We start from the raw sequence: 16,245 nt of genomic DNA on the forward strand, positions 1-16,245 counted from the left end.
GACACACGGTGACCACAGCTGGGTTCACAAGTATTTGCTCAGTGCAACTCCACATTCAGTCCTGTGTACACTGGGCACAGGATGTGTACAGACCAACTCTCTGCTCTCAAGGAGGTGGCATGTACTCCGCCGCCTCCAAGTGAATCACCTCTTAGAAAAAACAAAAAACACCCTGACTTTCTTCCGTGCAGAACAGGGACTCCTGTCCTCTGAGATGCCGGGGAAGTCCTCTAGTGTGCATCCCGGTCAGGTCCTCCTAGCCAGCTTTATTTATGGCCAAGACTGATTTTCTTAACTGGTCCACATCATAGAAGAGATTTAATAACTGCCGACAGACAGACAGACAGACAGACAGACAGACAGACATGCACCTGAACTGAAACACAAAGCTGAATAATGCTAGAAGACAGGACTGGGCTCCATGAGGGCTGTGCTCAGGCCTGGCTCCTGTGCTTACTAGCTGTCTGATTTCTCTGTAGCGGTTTCTCTTTTACAACGACAAGGACAATCCTGCCCATCCACTCTTGCACATCCTTGACGCATTATAAAGTTCTAGGAGGTATAAAGCAATATTATAATAGAGTTTATGAAGACAACTCTTGAACCAAGGGTTTGGACCTATTCAGTCAAGGACCTAACTGACCCAGGGGCTACTTAGTAATTACATTCAGCAAAGAACATTCCACAAATACAGATCTCCCTAAGGTACCTACATAACACTTTTCCCAACAGGTCACATACGACAGTTTCTACAGCTTTGTTGAAAGAACCATTGTCTCTGCTAAATCAAAAAATGGCAAGCCATGAGGATGAGACTGTTGTACAGTATGCATGGTATTCCAGAAACTTACTATCTAAGACATTCCAACAAGGCAAACAGTTGATTCTGCACAGGAGTAGGTGGCCTGGGATTCTCATGGGCTTCCACATTACCTTGTGTTTCTTTTTTCTCTACCTTCCTGACATCTCAGTGCTTTTTAGCACCCTGACCTATGGCAGACACCTTCTGAAATAAGTCTGCACACAAGGCTCCTCACATGTCCATAGCAGAAAAACATCCAGAGACCTGCACTGCTGTCGGTAAGCTCTGGTGCTTGCTGGCTTCCCAGCTGAGCTCTCAGCCTCCCTTTAAGCAGCTTTTCTCTCTCACCTCTGGCCACAAAGAAGAGGGAAAGAGCTCTGTGGTAACTTGCTCAGACAGCCACATACACTGCCGGGATCACAGGCTAAGCTCGGTGGGCACAGGAATGCAGTTTCCTCGTGCCGGTCCTATCACAAGCATGGGGCATTCCATCTGAGGGGCATGGATGAAAGCCACCTAAACCAGGTTTGTGGAGTGTTTCCTGAGGAAAGTGGCATCGACTTCCAAGACCAAAATATGCTTAGAACTAGTGAGAGAGTGGCTGAGCTAAAGAAATGGCGTGGGTGGGAGTGAGGTGGTCACCAGAGGAGTTGCACAGTAGCCAGAAGTACAGAGGACAGCTGGAGATGAAAAAGATCATGAGAACTATTCCAACAGAGGTCAACGGTCACTAGTGAAGGACTTACCCCAAGAAATGCATGTTCAGACTTGACTTTATGGCCAGTGTAGGGATTAGAAGGGATAGAAATTAAGAACAAGTTCTTCTTCTTTTAGTTCATGTTTTGTTTTGTGACAGGGTCTCTTTACAAACCCTGGACCTCACTCTGTAGACCAGGCTGGCCTCCAACTCAGAGGTCTGCCTGCCTCTGCCTTCAGGAGTGCAGGGGTTAAAAGGTATGTGCCACCATGCCCTGCTTGAAGAACATCTTCTTAAAGATGTGGCAATATTCCAGGAGCAATGGCATGCGAAACATGAAACAGGGCCAGTAAACTACAGAGAAATGAATGGCCTGGAGTGGAGTGCAGGGAGCCAGCACCGCGAGGCCCAGCAGTAGACAGCGTGGGTCGGGTGCTCTAAAAGCTGCCTCTACTTATTATACTTGCTCTACATCCTCATCAGAACAGCTGCTTCTCATCCCATCAAGTGGAAGATTAGGAACCACATTTAAATTTCTGGATTAAAATGGAAAATGGTGCCCTTTACTGAAATAACAGAAGATAACCAGTGTTATAAAAGTGGCTGATAAGTTCATCTCAGATACTCATACTCAGGTAGATTTGAAGTACCTGCAAGACTCCAGGACCAGAAGATATCTACTTAGACATAAAGACAAGATCTCCTTAGGATGTAGATACTCGGGGCCCAGGTCACTAAAGCAAGAGTTCCCCGTTTTAGGCATTCGGTAGGAATGATGAGTGCATATTTAATGCTACAGTGCCAGAGTCCACAGAGAAGATACAGGATGGGAAGCAGAATCAGGATTCAGTGCTAGCTAGCTGGAAGCTGGCTCTACTGGGGCTGGGGGGTGGGGGAGTAACCTGCCTCCTAACTCTGTCTACTTACAAATTCAAGCAACTCTTTGAGGGATTAAAACTGAAAAGAGTTCTGATAATGCTTCCCCTGCTCTCAGGGTAGGAGGCAAAGACAGTTGGGGAAGCTGCATGAGGAATATCTAGAGAGCTCTAATTTTTAGAATTTATTTAACTTATTATTGTTGCGAATTCCCACAGTGAGTGTGGGAATACCCATGGAGCTCAGAGGGCAACTTAAGGGAGTCAGTTCCCTCCTCCCACACTGGGTTACAGGGACTGAACTCAGGTTATCGGGCCTGTAAAGCAAGAACTTTTTGCATGTTGAGCCATTCTGCTGGCCCACTTAAAATGCTTTAACAGGCACTCCCAAACCAGTCCCCTCCCCCACATACAAAACAAGTAGCCTTATTCAGCAAACACTGGCCACTGAGAAGAGGGTGACGATCACAACTTTGTACAGATATTTCTGCAGAAGTATTATCTCCTCCAGCAGCCTACAGCATCCTCTTACTGATGTACCTGAAGGACAGAGACATGGAAATTGCTTCAAGAACTTTGGATCTACTTTGGACAACAAAGAAACAGACCCAGTATGCTGCTGTAATCCTATAATACTGCACTCAGGATAAGGCATGAAGATCCTGACTTTGGGATCACCCTGAGCTACACAGTAAGACTCCAATGCCCAAAACTAAGAGTTCTGGGTGTAGCTCTGTGGTGTAACATCCTCTTATTGTGCAAAGAAAGGTTCTGGGCCCAAACCCCAGCACCACACACACACACACACACACACACACACACACACACACACAGCAGACAAGATCAAGAAACGGAATGGAGGGACCAGGGCATGCGATCTGTGTTACTGAGATTATGATGACAGCGAATGATTGAGCCCTAGAAAACTAAAGCTTTCATGCTACACTTGAGAGCTCCCGTGTCTGCCTCTGTCTCTCCTTCCTTCTACCTGCCTTCCCTCTATCTTACCAGATTCCCTACCTCTTATTGGCCCATCTTCTAATTCCACACTGGCAAAGTAAAAACTAATTCATTAGTAGGTGGATAGAAAATATGTCCAGGTTCTGATTTCCAATCCAGTGAGTCTGCCACACTTATCATTTCATCATGGGATATAGCAAAACTAGACACTATGGCTTTGAGGAACAGAAGCCAGATCAAATGATTGAGGAAACCCTAACTTCTGGACGCATCACCTCCTGTTCAGGCAGAAGAAGACAAGCCATGGGTATACACACCCTACAGAAAATACCTAGCCTCGGAGAGTTCTGCTGCCCTGCTTCCGCCCCTGCCACATTTTCCCCTTAGACAAACAAAACCCTCAAGTGCAGATGTTTAGAATGGAACACTAAAAATTAATTCATACTTTCTGCTCTGAATCCTACAGTTCGTGCTGGCCAAAGAGCTGAGGGAAGAGCAGGGGGTTGCCTGTACAGTGGGAATGCAGCCATGCTTCCAGCAGGGCCAAGCCAAGGAATTCTGCTCCAGCCTCCTACGTGGTAAAGTATTTCTAATCTCCCTGAGTAGGGAGAAGCTCTTCCTGTCTCAGAGTTGGATGCAAACACTGACTGCCGGGGAACATAAACGTCTCTCTGTTATGTGCCGTTCAGAGGAATTCCGTGAGGACCTTGTGAAACAACTGCCTTCACAGTTTACTGATGAATGATAATGCCATACAGAACTCTCCAGGATTCCAAAATGCCTCCCGAGGGCTGAATCAGAACAAAAGAAGGTCCTTCTAAAGAACCAAATTAGGTGCCGCAGGATTCACTATTGAACTTACAGGCTAACTCTCTAGAAATCAGAAACTGAACACTCAGTCTCTCTGAAGTCAAGACTCAGGAGTGTAACACTACGATAGCTGTGGAACCGTCAATTAGAGATGGCCTATGTTTAGGCTACTGACTAGGACTCTCCAAACAGTTAACACAAACAGTAGACGCAGAACACAACTGTTTGAAAACGTTCTCAGGGTTGTGAGCAGAGAGTTCCCAGGACGACATGTCCAGCTGCACACCAGCTGTCACTGTTGCACCTCAGAAATGACTACAGACAAACACAGCCCCACCAATCCACACAGTCCAGGGCCAAGTCAGGGCTGGGTTTGGGATCTAGAAAGTACTAGAACAGTTAAGTACATCCAGGATGTGCTGAGGTGACCCCAGCGAGTTCAGCAGAGTCGTCCCTACTGCCGAAAACTTGGTCCTGAGAGCCTTTGTGAAGAGCTGATTCTCTCTACTGCTTCAACCATCATCTTTCAAATGGAATGTTGAAAGAGAGAGAGAAGGGGAAGAGAGGGAAAGGAAGGTAACTCATTTCTTTCCCTTAGATTTCAGCGACTGTTCACGGTCTCACCCTTTGTCAAGTAGCCAAATACTATGAGAAAAAGGGCACAGACCCACAGAAAGTACATTTAAATCACTACAATTTACACACAGGACAACCTTGACAGTTCTCTAGCATATAGTAATGTTCAACTATTTATTGTAACAAATACAATGGAGCTTTCGATCTGAGAAAGTTTCCTCTCAAATGCGTGGCCCAGGCAGGCCTTCAACAGTCTTATGTTTCCGAGTGTGTGTAACTAGCACTTCCCTTCACATCTGTGCCACGCTGTAACACAGACACGCTAAATGCACACACAGAATATGGGGAGAAAAAGTATTTACATTTTTTGTAAAAGTTAGTCTACACATCAAAGGCTATTTATAAGAACACTGGTGCGGGTCGGTAAGGAGCTAAACAGAAGAACACGTTTTGAAGTAGATAATGTGGTTTTAGAAATGAAAATATCCCAATTTCTAAGAATTAGACTTTTCCATAAAATATCAAACTTGAAATTTTGGTGAAGGACATAATTCTGTCCTCTCTCTATATTCTCCCCAAACCCACCTGGTACTATCCACCTGGAGTGCTGAAGAACAGAATCTCCAAAGGCTACATATTCTTCAGTAAACTGAAAGACCAAGCTATTCTGACTTGACCTGGTTATTAAACACATTTCATCAGACAGCCACTGCACAGACAGAGAGACTTCTTAACTAATATTAAAATGTCAAGCATGCTTGGAAGGTCATTTAAAATAGGTGCAAATTACCATTAGAGACTGACATTTTCCATTACAAAACATCAGGTATATTTATCCTAATCTGGGTACCTCCTCTGCCACTTCATGTTATAGCTTCAGCCAAAGAGATTCGATTACCAAGTGAAAGCCCAAGCCAAGAACTGGCTGGGAACATGGCTGATTAACCCGAACCTCATGCTTACAAGACTTAATACAAGCCCTGATTCAGGCTAGTGGGTCACAACATGCCTGAAATCCTTTAGCCAAGCTAAAGGAATGAGGCCGGTTCTTCCTCCCACTCAGCCACACACTCAGGAAAAAAAAAAAAAAAATCTACTCACTGTGCTAAGCCAAGTTCTAGCTGTGGGAACTGACAGGAGGGAGGCAGACAGAGAAGGCAGATGATTAAATTTATTGAGTGAATAAAGTAAGCAAAAAGGCAGTGATACATATGCTGCAGTAGAGAAACTTTAAATGTGAAAGTGAGGGAAAGAAGGCATCAGAATTCTCGGGAAGATCTTTATTGCTCTGTACTATCTAATCTGCACAGAAGGGTGAGCATCAGTAAAGGCGTCTCGAGAAGTTAGTCTGATTGTTAAAAACGGTTCCAGCATCTAAAGCAGCAGTGTAGTACATACCCAGACCAACTCCTAGCCCACCCCATCCTCACAACACACAGAGCCACGGAAGGCTAAACAGTGCAGATTCGTTTCCTCATTAATTATTTAGTCAGTGGATTTCCCCAAAGCTCACTATGACACACTTCTGAGAATATTCTAACCTTTCACTTTATAAGAATACCTTTTACTGGTTGGTCCTGTAGCTCCCAATGAACGTGTCCCCTTTCCACTCCCCACAACCATGTTCCACATGTATCTCTCATCCATACGATAAATTCCTATAAAACCATTATGGCTAAGTACAAAATGGCCTTCTCAGTTTTCATGGTTGCACGTTCATTTCTTACCACAGCCACCCATTGGGTCAGAGTTAACAGTGCTTACTGGTCCTGAGAATCGTGTAGATCCAAATTCTTCCATTCACTCAACAAATATTTACGGAACGTTAATATGTGGCCAGCTAGTCAATATTCTAAGCGTGAGGCCACAGCAGAGAAGAAGATACATACGGTTGGTGCCAAGCAGGTGGAATTCACAGTCTAGTAGGTGTCAGGGCAGGGCTAGGGTTGGAATAAACAAACACTAATGTTGTAAATGGGGGCGGGGGGGGGGAATTGCTCAGTCACTGCTTGCCATGGGGAACTTTGAGAGTTGAGTTTGATCTCCAGCCCCTACATAAAAGGCCAAACAGGCACAAAATCCCACTGCTGTCAAGGCAGAGACAAGCTGATCCCTGGGAGCTGCTGGCTAGACAGCCAAGCATAATCACGGAGTCCCAGATCACAATGAGGGACCCTGTCTCAAAAAACAGTGTGTGGCTTCACAGGAATGGTATCTGATGGTGAATTCCAGCCTCTACATGTACACACTCGCACAAATATGAGCGCTCATCATAAGCGCATGTGCGCGCGCGCGTGGACACACACACACACACAATGTTATATATGTCAGATGAGAGAAAGTACGGGAAGGAGGAATATTATCTAATGTTGCATTATATTAACTAGGTGACCTCACTAACATGGACATGGTGGCATCTGAGCACAGACTACGAAGTGGAACACTGCAACACGTGGGGGAGCAGTCTTCTCAGGACAAATGCAAATACCCCGAGCCTGCCAGCAAGCTTTAGGTAGTGGCCAGGAGGTCAGTATGAGTAAGGTGGAAAGCATTAGGGGATGGGGCCAAAGACACAGGACTTTGTAGGCCATTGAGAAGACCTGGTTCCTACTAGGTGAAAGTCCACTGGAGAATTCTGTAGGCAAAAGGACATGTCTGCTACTTTTCAATTTTATTTATTTATATTTTGTAAATGTGGGTGCGTGCGAATGCAGCTTTACTCATACCGTGGACATGTAGAGGTCAGAGGACAACCTCGTGAGGTATGGGCTTACGTTTAAGTTGATAGGCTTGTGTACAAGTGCGTCTGGCCACTGAGCCATCTCACCAACCTCCCTGACTGCTACTTTTATAAGACTCACTTGGGCTACTGTACTGGCAAAACACTCTCTAGCTGGGACAGAAAATAAAAAAAACTGGTGGGAGAGGGGCTACAATAACCTAGGCAAGAAATGACAACAGATTGGTCCAAGGTGGTAGTAATAAGCAATGGTCAGACTGTAGACATATTCTGGGTGGTTAATAGATGTGTTTTAGTGACTGACTGGCTATGAGGCATAAAGCTTTGGCTTAAGCAACTGAAAAGGTGAAGCTGGCATTTACTGAACCAACTGCAGGGGCGGACTGAGGAAACTGGTGCTTGCTATGGGTATGCGTCAGAGGTGCCTATGAGACACCACATGGGAATGTCAAGTGAACAATTAACACACACAAGTCTGCAGCATGAACGAGGCAATGGGTTCAAACTCCACTACCACAGGAACAGACAGACCAACTCAGAAGTTGAGGAAAAGGTATAGGCAGGAGAGAAAAATATGGAAGTCTTCAAGAATCAGTGTTTAGACAAAAATGTCCCTTAACTAGATTCAGACGTGAGGACAGATGGACACTGGGACTCATGAGAAATAGCACTAAAGAGAAAGAGACTTTTATTTTTTGAGATATTAAATCACTTCCCACCTTCCCTTTCCCCCCTTCCACACCCTCCCTGCTCTCTTTCAAATTTATGGGCTCTTTTTCCATTAATTTTAATTACATCAGGGATGTGTGAGTATATGTGTGTATTCGTTCCTAAATACATATAAATTCATAAATACACCCTGCTCAGTCTCTATAATGTTACTTGTATGTAAATAGTTTCAGAGCTGACCACCTGGATAACCAATTGGTGTGTTTTTTAATAAGAAAAAGCAGATCAGTCCATTATTTCGGAAAGATCAAGAAAGACTTTGAAAGAGATTGCGCTCTGGTCACTAGATCTCACAAACTGGAAGTCTCTACTATCTGGACAAGTGGTTTGGTAAAACGCTAGTTAAAAACAAGAAAGAATGTTGGGCTGGGTTGGGTGGAGCCGGGCAGGATGGGGCACAGATTGCTCCAGCTAATAAAGACAATTTCCAAGCAATTTTGTTATAAAGAATACAAAAAGAAAAAAAAAAAAAAACAAAACTAAGGACAAACTTCCTTTAAAAAGATTAACGTGTGTGTGTGTGTGTGTGTGTGTGTGTGTGTGTGTGTCTGTCTGTCTGTCTGTCTGTCTGTGTGTCTTTCCTTCATACCTTTCACTATGTGTGTGCCAAATAGCACCTTTAACATCTGAGCCATCTCCTTGGTCCCATAACTGTCTTCAATAAGGCTAAAAGATAGCATGTCTTGTGCTAATGGAATGACTCAATGAGCCTAGAGTTTCAGTGAACACTAATTTTCCTGATGGCATAGATGGACCAGAGTGAGTCCAGCATGCTCACCTTGGCCTAGAGTAAAGCCCATGGGGACAGCTTTACCAAGGATTCTCAAGAGAGAAAGAAAGAATAACAGATATTTCAGGGTCACTGTGACTCAAAAAATATTTAATTTATGTATATATATGTGCACCAGGTATATGCAGAAGCCCTCGGGTGTCAGAAGATAGTTGTGAGCCAATATTGGCATACTGGGAAAAATCTGGGTTCTCTGCAAGAGCAGAAATTACTTATTAACACTGAGCCAAACAGTTCAAACCCGACAGGAGTTCCAGAGAGCTCTCTCCCATTCTACACGGTCTGTGCCTAAGCGTTTCGGGTATAGCGCTCTCCATATCCTGGCCCTGAATTAGGCAGCCAACTGGCAGTATCACCTAGAATACTTTTGAAAAAGGCAAATAAATTTTAAGTCTCAGTTCTAAAAATTTCATTTTACATCCAAAACACAGTGACTTTTTATATGCAATTTTGTTTGAGAACTACATACCTGCTTCTATGACTAGTTTTAATTGCCAAGCAGACACAATCTAGAATCATCTTTGAAGGAAGTCCCCGTGAGGAACTGTCTATATCACACAGGCTGAGTGTGCCTGTGAGGGAAATTTCCTAACTTAGTTAACCAAAGTGGGAAGACCCATCCTGAATGTGAGCAGTGTCATCTCATGAGCTGGGTCCTACAGTGATGACAAAGGAGAGAGCGCGCAGAGCATGCTCGAGCATGCGCTCACCCACCATCCTCTGCTCTTGATTGCAGCTAGTGTTAGCTGCTTCAGGTCCTGCCACATGGCTTCCCTGCGATGATGTACTATAGGCTGGGATTGTGAGCTTAAATGAACCCTCTCTCTCCTAAGTTGCTTGCTTACATTTTATCTCTGCAACCGAACCAAGACTAACACATGTGCTATAAGCACTTTCATCTCCGCTCTCAGACTTTAAATAAGTCAGAGAGAAAATACCTGAATACGGGTGTCACACTGTAGAATGAATGGGGCAAACCCAAGCACTCCCTTCACAGGTGATGTATTTCAAGGCAAAACAGTGTAGCAAGTATCCACCACAGACAAATACAGGACACAAATACAACAGGGGTTGGTTTCTCAGTATCTACAGGCTTGGAGTGATTGACCAGTTAGGTCCAATCTCCATCACCTCTCTTTCCCAAGTCAGTTTCCTCAAGGCTGTACTTCTTAGGCCAATAAAAATATACATTTGATGTATAGAAAACTACATGTCTAAAATGTCATGATGTTATCCTTTACATGCAAACATGGGTCAAATTCCTTATCCTTTCAGGCTCCTTCTCCGCCCTCAAACTGCTACAATAGTAAGACCACCAGCATCTCTCATCGGGAGGTAAAGATACAGAAGCAAAGAGTTAACTTCTGTTTCAGTACACTCCAACAGGTAAGAAAGCAGTTTGTTCCTTTGTCTAGATACCTAGGCTTGTTTAAGCCAGGTGTCTGCTGGGTAGTGCTGGCATTTTCAGACAGGGTGTTTGTTATACTCTGCTGGTTTAGATCAGTGTGGAAATATTGACTTTTCAGAGAAGAAATTTCAGTTGTTTATTTTTAAGAAGGAAAAAATATATATACCTGGGAAGTTTAAGAACAAAGTGCATGATGCTCACATAGACAGCTGAGGAGGAAGGAGAGGTGGGGAAAGAGAAAGGGAACAGGGAGGGGAAGGAAGATGAGAGGGAAGGAGAAAAGGGGCGGGGAGAGGAGACTGAAGACTTAGATAGAGCATGCTGGATTCCAGACCTGATACTCCAGCTTCCAGGTATTCCCCAGCCTGATGCACAGTGAAGTTTTGTTTTTGTTTTTTTTTTTTTTGTTTTATTTTTTTGCGGGGGGTGTTGAGGGGTACGTATCACTAACCTCACCTCCAGTCCAGCTCTGCATGGGGACATACCCTCTAAATTGGGGCTCATATACTATACAGCCTGGGGATTCTCTGGAGCTTGTCTATTTCTGTAAAGTTTCATCGGAATGAAGCCATGCCTACTCCCATGTAAACCATGTCTGGTTGCTTACTGGCTACCAGAGCAGAGCTATATGGAAAGCACTGCATGGCCAACAACAATAAGATATCTACTATGAGACTGTCAGACAGTCTAAGAAAGCCAAGAATATGAAAAACAAAGATTTTATGGGCCCCAGGGGAAAACCTACCACTATCATTCTGCTAAATGAACGTGGCAATAAAATGATCTAAAAAGATCCTAATGATCTATCACTGCACCTACAGATCAATGCATTGCTTAATCCTTACTGGAGAAGCCTCTCACTGAAGATAAGAGCCCCATAAGAATGAGCGGAGAGTGGGGGACTTTGGAGCACTCGGTCCTGAATGGGATCGTCTGCCCCCTCAATGCCCAGGGATCTATACAAAAGAGACGGAAAGACTGTTAAGGACCAGAGGTGGTGGATGGCTCCAAGGAAACATTTTCCAGATACAACAAGGCTGATACATGTAGGAACTCAGAGAGCCTGTGACAGGGGAGACAAAAACTGTACAGACCCAGCACTGAGAAGGGAAATGGAAGCAGAATCCGGCCCACCCCCATCCCCGCCAAGACACTATTAGCTGTGGAGAGAGGGAAAAATCAGTTTTCTTCAATGGTGTTACTCCAGGGCAGGCCTTATGCTTAGTTAGCCAATACAAAACAGACGTGTGTGTGTGTGTGTGTGTGTGTGTGTGTGTGTGTTTCCGTGCACATGCATTTTTGCCATTTTGGCTTCAGTGTTAAAAAAAAGAAATGAAGTTGGGGGGGGGAGCCAGGAGAAGTTGGAGAAATTAAAAAAAATATATAATCAAAATATACTAGTGAAAATGTTAAAAATGAAATAGTAACTTTTTAATACATAAAATTTTGGAGGGAAAAAAAAGGTTTCTACTAAGCCTTTTACCATTCTTTCTACAGGGCACGTGGTTTTGAAATCTGATTCACTACATCTGAACTTTTCTTGCAGTACCAAAATAACAAAAGACAGAAGTTTATCTAGAATTTTTTAAGATTAATGACAATTTAAATGCGCTCAATACCTAGAAGTACATACTACTCCACAGAGGGAAAACCACTTTATTTCTTGCAAATGAGCATGTACAAAGGCAGCAAACAGAACTTATCATTTTAAAAATCAAATCTGAATGATATTCTTTTACTCATACAACTCATGAAAATGAAGCAGGCCAGCAGCAAGACAGGGAACACAACACTGCTGGGAAAAGAGGCACCATTTTTCCAATGCGGTCCCTCCCTACCCCAAGCAGAACAGTAAAAGCAGAGAAACGGACTAATTGCATCAAATGGGAATCACGGGCGGGAGAGCGGGAGAGATGACATGTGGAAAACTGCGAATGAAATGGAAAACTCGAACAGATCTCATTTAGATCTCTATGAGGACCTCCCACCCTTGGCTTTGGGGTAGGAATTCAGTCTTGCACAAGGCCCCCTTGTCCTTCTGTTCTTCTGAGCGGATGGACAATTTACATCATGAACATACCCAGCCAGCTGGCATCCCGTCTACAAGCGAGTGATTGTGAGCAGATGCCTTCAGAAGATAAGCATAACAGTCCCCACGTCTCATTCATGTGCCCTCCCTGCAGGGGCGTGACTCTCCACAGAAGCCTTTAGAAGTTCCTCGTGGTTTCTCATCCCTCCGTCCCTCCCAGCCTGTGCTTACACTTGCTATCCCGCTATCCCATTTGTGGTTAAAACTGTGAGCTCCAGTCATATAGCTAAGCTGTGTTCAGTCTCCCTAGACCAGATATAAGTAACTTGGACACCTAGACACGAGCATGTTTGATTTTTCCAATGATTTATAGTGAAAGCAGTAATTCCTAGGATAGCCTCAATTTACAACCCTTGAGAATCTGCTGCAACAAAGAATCGAGAGTTCTAAGTAGGCAGCTGGAGAGATGGCTCAGCAGTTAAGAGCACTGGCTGCTCTTCCAGAGGATCAGGGATAAATTCCCAGCAAGCACATGGCAGCTCACAACTGTCTGTAACTCCAGTTTCAGAGAATCTGACACCTTCATGCAAGCAAAACATCAGTGCATATGAAATAATAACAAAATAATAAATGAATTATTTAAAAAGTAAGCTGATTTTTAAAAAGATTTCTAAGTGGAAGTTCATCAAAATGACCAGTGTGTCTACTGCTATAGTCATTAAAGATGAAGTTTTTCTAATTACAGCAATCATTTTTCCTTAATGAATACTATCATTTCACAAAGTATTTTAAAATTCTCTCCAGTTAAAAAAGTAGAAAAGACTTAGGCAGTTAAATAATAAATGTCCCTTTCCAGAGATAAGAAATGTTCCCCAATAAATCCTCAGATTTATAAATTACACGTATACCAGATCCAGTGATGTGGAGGGGAAAGGGGCCACTTGACAGATAAGCCACACAGCATATTTTAGGTGGTTGAGTCCTTTTATCTGCCTTCCCTTCTATAGTGAGAACAAACATTCAGCATGATAAGAAATACTTCGAATCCACCCTCTGACATATTTCAAGCAGACAGCACCTTGGGTCTCCTGCACAGGGTGATTCACACGCACCCACAATGGGACCTTTTCTACCTTTCTATTTACATCCTGGAGAACTGCCAGCACCCTTTCCCAGCTCTCTTTGATCTGATGCCAGAGACTTGGTATCCAAAAGCCACCCAGAAAAATTCTCTTAGGAGCTCTGTGCTATATAGAGTTGGGGGTGGGGATGGAAAGTATTCCAGAGCCCACCATATCAACCCATGCAGGTTACCTGATTAAATGCAAACTCTCCAGGCAAGTTACTACAAACATCCCAAAGTCTGATTAATTGTGCTTCATTGTCTGTTCCCAAACCATATTCTACAACTCTCCAAGGTGCACTGACTCCTTCTGCAGTCTCCCCTTCATTATTACCCATAAACCATTCTCTTCAAATACTACTGTCCTGCCGGGTTCAGGTCAGGTAAAACCTGTCCCCAAGAGGCTTTCCATCTGTATTGTCCCTCACTGCCCAAATCATGTAACTCAATACTTGAGTACTTACCCTCTATGCAAGTTTTATTGCTCCAGAAAAGTTAATTAAAAAGCAAGAACTTAAAGCTTTTTGGTACTTTTTATCATAACTTTTTTTTAAAAAAGCTTTTCTGGCAATAATGCACAGGAAAAAAGACATTTCATATTGCAGCCTTAACACACACACAAAGAGAGAGAGAGAGAGAGAGAGAGAGAGAGAGAGAGAGAGAGAGAGAGAGAGAAAGAGAGAGAGAGAGAGAGAACACTCAAGTTTAGCTTTTAAAAATGCTATCTTATGATATAATCTACTACTACTCTATTCCTATGGCATTTGTTAAGAAAATGCTGGCCTACAGGTCACTAAATTGGGTGACATTAATGAACCCATAATTTAAAAGTGTTATTTGGCAATCCCCAGGGCACTGTCCTTGGCACAAACCAGGTGCTCTTACTGAGCTGACTCTATAGTGAAATATCGTTTGTATATAAACATAAAGCTTGGCAGATCTTTCCAAAACTCCCTTTTAAGAGATTAAAAAAACAAGACCCAATTAAAACAAACAAACAAACAAACCCCCCTAAATCCTTTGTGTATGACAGTCTTTAAACATTATCAAAGAAAATATTCTCTTTCCCAAAGCTGAACTGCAAAGATTCCATTCACGAGCCTGGCACCCTGTACTCTAACCCTGCATCAACCAATCTTTCATATTCCTGGGACTCTGGTTCCACATCCCTTCAGCAATGAATACGTGACAAGCCTTCAGGGTGGTAGCAGGGAGTTCTCCACTGTCATGGAGGACTGACACCAGTGCAGGTTAGATTCTACTACAGCAAGGGCTGGATGATGCTCACTACAACGGTCCGTTCTATACCAATCGTGAGCATGGAACTCTTCCTGGAAATTTTTAAAGACCTTAGAAGTATTTACATGTTGGATTTTTAAGCTTTGACACATGCACACTGAAGGATACAGGGTGTGGGTTTTGGGATCAGGAATGTTGTCTTGCCCCTGCCTGCCACTCCTTGGAGTCTCATGTCTGTTGATTTTTATAAGAAGAAAACAGGCCGGGCAGTGGTGGCGCACGCCTTTAATCCCAGCACTTGGGAGGCAGAGGCAGGCGGATTTCTGAGTTCAAGGCCAGCCTGGTCTACAGAGTGAGTTCCAGGACAGCCAAGACTACACAGAGAAACCCTGTCTCAAAAAAACAAAAAACAAAAAACAAAAAAAAAAAAAAGAAAAGAAAAGAAAACAGCAAATTTAGATGAATGTGGTCGATGCCCAGTTCATTCAATGACATATTCATTTTACAAACGTATTTTGAAACTTAACATGTACCGGGCAATTGGTTGTGATACTAAAGATAAAGACATCAAAATAAAGTAAAAGCCAAGTCTCTGCACTAAAGAAATTCTGGTGAGGGAAAATACAGGTAAGTAAAACAAAAAATGAAGAGAAAAGAATCACCACAGAGGGTAAGAAGCAGCTTTAAGTCCACTTACTTTCTCATCTAGGTAGGATGCCTCAGTGCAGCAGGCAGCACATCTGCGCCATACTTTCTGAGCTTTGAAATAGTTTGCAATGATTGTGGATGTGGTTCATTCATGGAGTATTGCCTAGCATGTGAAAGGACTTGTGTTTGATACCCATTACAGGAAAAAGAAAAAGAAAAAGAGAGAGGGGAGGGGAGGGGAGGGGAGGGGAGGGGAGGGGAGGGGAGGGGAGGGGAGGGGAGGGGAGATTAATTTTAACGAAAATATATCAATTCCAAAAAACTTGGAGCTGGGGAAGTATCTCAGTCACACAGTAAAATGCTTGGCACACAAGCGCTGAAGACCTGAGTTCACTCTCCCGTGCTCTCATGTAAAAAGCCAGGCATGGTGGTGCATGCCTGCTATCTCGATGATGGGGAGGTGGGGACAGGAAGATCCTTGGGGCTTACTGGCTAGCCAATCTAGATAAATTAAAGAATTCCAGGTTCAGTGGGGCATGCCGAGAAGGGGTGGGGGTGGGGAATATAAATGAAAGTGAATGATATCTGAAACATAAAATAACAAGAGAAACTCTTAAATGAATCTCCGTTCTGTAGACTTAATTAAGCCTCTACAGCGTTTTCACCTATATTTTCGGTTCAGCCAAGGTCTGTGAGCCCAACTGTAGGTAATCTTGTATTGAGTGATTTGCAGAAGACAACAGAAATTCTACTTCAAAGGTTAAAATCTGCCCAATAACTAAACACCAAGTCTTCAACAGAAGGAAAATGTCATCAATG

General features: G+C 43.5%; 1 protein-coding gene across 1 annotated transcript in view; it reads right to left on the bottom strand.

Moving 5' to 3' along the window:
• Lamc1 (laminin subunit gamma 1) overlaps positions 1-16,245 on the bottom strand; it is a 110,888-nt gene that overhangs the window by 41,942 nt on the left and 52,701 nt on the right. The window lies entirely within an intron of this gene.

Source organism: Arvicanthis niloticus, chromosome 10 (assembly GCF_011762505.2).
Source record: "Arvicanthis niloticus isolate mArvNil1 chromosome 10, mArvNil1.pat.X, whole genome shotgun sequence".
NCBI classification, from domain to species: Eukaryota; Metazoa; Chordata; class Mammalia; order Rodentia; family Muridae; genus Arvicanthis; species Arvicanthis niloticus.